The sequence below is a fragment of the Etheostoma spectabile genome, chromosome 17, assembly GCF_008692095.1.
Source record: "Etheostoma spectabile isolate EspeVRDwgs_2016 chromosome 17, UIUC_Espe_1.0, whole genome shotgun sequence".
Taxonomy (NCBI): domain Eukaryota; kingdom Metazoa; phylum Chordata; class Actinopteri; order Perciformes; family Percidae; genus Etheostoma; species Etheostoma spectabile.
The window spans coordinates 16,642,287-16,647,254 of NC_045749.1; the positions used below are offsets into that span (position 1 = coordinate 16,642,287).

The 4,968-nt window shown below is 42.4% G+C and overlaps 1 long non-coding RNA gene across 1 annotated transcript in view; it reads left to right on the top strand.

Moving 5' to 3' along the window:
* The first annotated feature begins 267 nt into the window (after positions 1-267).
* LOC116705175 (uncharacterized) overlaps positions 268-4,968 on the top strand; it is an 18,558-nt gene continuing 13,857 nt past the window's right edge. Inside the window, exon 1 of the long non-coding RNA XR_004335870.1 lies at positions 268-391. This is a non-coding gene — a long non-coding RNA (uncharacterized LOC116705175). The remainder of the gene's footprint in view (positions 392-4,968) is intronic.

Sequence of the window (4,968 nt, forward strand, 5' to 3'; positions counted from 1 at the left end):
CTGTCAAAACCTGTGACTGCTCCGCGTTGGAGCCGCTAGGATTAAGGGCTGTGAAAACAAGAACAAGGAGGGAAAGGAGGTGAAAGCTGACAGAGGGAGCAAGGCCTTAAATATTTTCTCTTTCTTCCCTTTTTTTTCCCCCCGCCACAGTTGACCGCGTGCTGATTCTAGCAGCTACTTTGCGGCGGACTGCACTAATGTGAAGGGATATGGAGTCACATGGAAAACATGGAGAAGGAGGCTTGTGGACTAAAACTGAGAACCAAACATCTCCTCACTCAGAATCAAATCAGAAAAGCTTTATTGCTAAGTAAATTCTTTTACACATAGAAGGAATTTGTTTTGGTGTCGTTGGTGCATGTCACACATTCTCTAAATAGAATATAAACAAGTATGTGTAAATTTAAAATGTAAAAGCAGTACAGAAGAGTAAGTACAGTGGCATGTAGAGACAGAGGTGGAGTGTGGAGAGTGTCAAGGTGGGTTCTGGGCCTTGTGTATAAGGCTAGTGGCAGATGGGGAAAAACTGTTCTTGTGGCGTGAGGTTTTGGTTCTGATGGACCTTAGCCTTCTGCCAGAGGGGAGTGACTTAAAGAGTTTGTGGCTGGGGTGGGAGGGATCAGCCACAATTTTACAAGCACGCTTCAGAGTCCTGGTGGAGTACAGGTCCTGGACCAGAGGTAGTACCAGATGGTGATAGAGGATGTGAGGATGGAGTCAATGATAGCTGTGATGGTGCACTTCTCACAATCATTGTCTTTTGCAAGTTGAATTTCTTCAGCCCCTGCAAGAAGTACATCCTCTTGTGCTTCCTTGATGAGGGGGTTGATGTTCAGCTCCCACTGGAGATCCTTGGAGATTATAATTCCCAGGAAGCGGAAAGACTCCACAGTGTCAATTGTGGAATCACAGAGGGTGGTGGGTGCAGGTGAGGCTGAGTTTTTCCTGAAGTCCACAACCAGTCTTTAGAGCATTGAGCTCAAGGTTGTTTTGATTGCACCAGGTCACCAGGTGGTCAGCCTCCCACCTTAAGGCGGACTCGTCACCATCAGAGATGAGTCCGATGAGAAGGTGTCATCCGCAAACTTCAGAAGCTTGACGGATGGTGTAGAGGGAGGAGAGCATAGGAGAAATAACGCACCCTTGGAGGGATCCGGTGCTGATGGTCTGTGAGTCGGAGATGTCTTTCCCCAGCTTCACATGCTGCTTCCTGTCAGACAGGAAGTCAGTGATCCACTTGCAGGTGGACTCAGGCACGCCTAGCCGGGATGACGGTATTAGAGGCAGAGCTCAAGTCCACAAACAGGATCCGGACGTAGGTTCCTGCGGAGTCCAGATGCTGGAGGATGTAGTGGAGCCAAGTTGAATGCATCGTCTACAGACCTATTGGCTCTGTCGGCAAACTGCAGGGGGTCCAATGTGTGTGTGTGTGTGGGGGGGGGTCGGTGATGTGTTTGAGGTGTGAAAGCACAAGGACTTCACAACCACAGTGGTCAGGGCGACGGGTCTCAGGCGTTAAGTCCTGTGGTCCTTGGCGGCTTGGGAAAAGGAATGATGGTTGAGGTCTTCAAGAAGGCTGGCATGTAACATGTCTTCAGTGAGGTGTTGAACAATGTCTAAACACTGGAGACAGCTGATCAGCGCAGTGCCTCAAGCCGGATGGGGAGACAGCATCCAGTCCAGCAGCTTTCCGAGGGTTCTCTCTCCTGAAGCGCCTTACTATATCCTATCCTAACTTTAAACTGTAGCTATTAGATATACGTACATTTTGTATTGACCAGTACTAAAATTAGCTAGACTTGGTCAGGTGGTTTCTTTTAAAAGATAAATAATCATCTTGGCTCCAACCAAATGAGGTTTTGAGCTGTTAGTAGCCTGACATGCTGACCTGGGTCATATGATCTTCCCATCCTTGTGTTTTTAACTGCTTTGTATATTAAATGAATAGAAAACATTTTTTTTCACCATTTGACTGATTGTCTCTGACTTTGAACTTATCTGTATTTGTCCATATCCTGCTAGTCTATGTTAGTGATAGACCGATTTCATTGGCCGGCCAATACATGGTGCCGTTATCTGCGTTTTGACGTGTTAGCGATAGTTTTTTCCCGGCATTACTTACAGACAGCCGTCCACAGGAAGCTCTGTGTTGCTGAAGACATTTTGTGATGACCTGATTGTATCTGTCTTATAATATGTCAGCAAGCAATGCATCATCAAGGCTGGGTTGTAGATGTTGATGAAAGCCTTTTACCCTTGCACAGTTAACCATATGCAGTGCACCCATCCATATGATGCACATTGCACACATAATTTGGGTGATATGAATGTAAGATGGCTGCAGACACTGATCTGTGTTTTTGTTTATTATTTTTAAAGAAATGGCTGAGCAGATTCCGAAAACAAATTCAGTGTGGCAGAGTTTACATTTTTATGATGTAAATTGAGGGAGCAAAAGCAGTATCGGCTCAAGAAAATCAACAGCCGGTATCAGTCATCAACATTCCACTTCCAGGATTGCTCCGATTCCTCTGGAAATTCCGCCGGATACCACGCTTTTCGGCCTGATGTCAGTTTCCTTCCACTTTCTTTGTGTTGTAATTTTAAACTCTGGTGGATTTCTAAGGACTATGGTTACCTGCTCCTCAGATCTCTGCAGGATATATCCAGACAGCTAGCTAGACTATCTGTCCAATCAGAGTTTTCAGTTGCGCCCAAGACGTTTGTGATTGGTTTAAAGAAATGCCAATAAACCAGAGCACATTTTTCTCCCATCCAGGAATGCTTTGTGGACTACCCAGGTCTGGCAATGCGAGACTACTATGCCGCAGACCTCATAAATCTAATAGGCCATGCAAGTTAACAAACGATTTTGACAACTGAGATCTTGAGAAAAATAGAGCAGGATTTTAAGATGTGTGTGGGCGCATTTCAGCTGTTGTGCGAACGCTTTTCGAACACAATCATTTGTCCTGAAAAGATTCAAGCCACGCAATTTTCTGTCCACGTTAACAGCAGGTGTTAAAATCCGGATTTATATGGCACCGGTTCCCAGTATCTAACAGACGAAATAGAAACGCAGATTTCGGTGGCTCCTTATGATGCCACCTAAATGTCTGCGCTGCTCTCTGATGCTCAAAAACCCACGATAGAGGCAACCGAAACGTCGCTGTATGTTACACTAGTAAACTATGGTGACCGACAGCAGCAAATGCCCTGCAGCTTAAGAAAACAACTTCAGTAATTTGACAACACATGCGCAGCATTCAGCAAACACGTTGCAAATACAGAAATTATGCAAAAAGAAAAAGCTCACAATCCCCAAAAGCAAATGCAACAAAAAAAAACAATATGATGCATCCAGATTACAGGAATGAGAAATTACGGAATTTCTCTATGCCTTTAGGGGGAGCACTAAGTGGAACAGCTTGATTTTTGACCCCACAGGGAGAGAGGGGGAGAGAGAGGGAGAGAGAGAGAGAGAGAGAGACACGGAAACGTTCAATCTCAGAATGGTGTGACACTGCAACTGTCACACCATTTCATATAATTTCTAATTTTTCTTGGGATCAATAAATATCTATCTATCTATCTGCTGTGAGATCATAGACTGTAAATATTAAGTCTATGTTTGAGATAGGTTTTCTCTCGTTCAGTGGGTGTGTCTCGGCTCAGGTCATAGGTGACTGCATCAGCGTTTCACGTTGACGTTGGTTTGAACCAGATTACATGAGAGGGTTTGATTTTGAGGTCCGAAAGGCACATTAGAGAAGTGTGGGCATCCTCAAGTGTAATATTGTGACAACAGTTCCCGACAAAATAAGTGATCAATCTGTATTCATATTGTGGAAATACAAAAAAAAAAAAAAAAACTAGTCCATCCCAGCCAATTTGAGCTATAGATTTGTAGAGACCATGGGATTGATCAAACTGAACAAATCCCATAGAAACACAAAACTGCTAACTCACCGTAGTAAACACTGATAACACATTACTCAGCAGGAAACATTAGCCTACCATTAACTGCAGTAGTAACTGGATTAAACACGGTTAAAATGCTGATGTAAAAGTGTGACTATTTCATTGTAGAGGATTCCAACATCGGGACGTACAACCACCTGCCACTAAAACTATGAGCTAAAAGACACAAACTAGCTCTATCGTCACTGCTGATGTCTGAAAAACAACACAGACGAGACAAAATGTTGTCTTTACTGGTAAAGTGGTAAACCTTGTGGTACAGTCATAGTTATTGTAAATACCATTATCTTTTAACAGAATTTTTTTAGTGAGAGAAGTAATTATTTTTAAAAGTTATTACATTGTTAATAATCTTTTAAATTCCTTTTTTTTTTAATGCTGATCCAAAAATAAATCAGATCCGCAAATTTTGTGATCCGTTGCACCCTTTTTTGAGAAGGATGGGAAATTATATTGCAATGTGTGAAGCGAGACGGCCACCATTCAACCCCAAAAAGTCATATAACCATTCCAATGATTCCAAATCTGTTCAGTTAAGGTGAATTATGCTAAAAGAAATTGCATAGTTCTTCTTTAAAAAGTTAACAATGAGCCCTGGTGTGTGTTTCATTCATATTCAGAAGTTGTTAAGGTTGACAAAAGTGAATCACATTCTGAATCAGACATGTACAGTCATGTTCAAAATAATATCAGTCCATCATCACTAACCTAATGAATCATATTTTTTGGTAGACGTGATATTTCTACATGGCAAATAATTTACTAGTAAGTGTAGAGTCATAGAAAACCAACAGACATGACATACTGTACATGCTGCTCATTCTGTGAAACTGAATCTGTAATTGAAAGGAGCATGTTCAAAATAATAGCAGTGTTGTGTTCAACTAGTGAGGTGATTGATTCTGTGAAGAAACAGGTGTCAATTATTGCCCATATTTAAGGAAGGAAGGAGGCAAATCTTTTGCATGCTGGTTATAGTGCATTTCA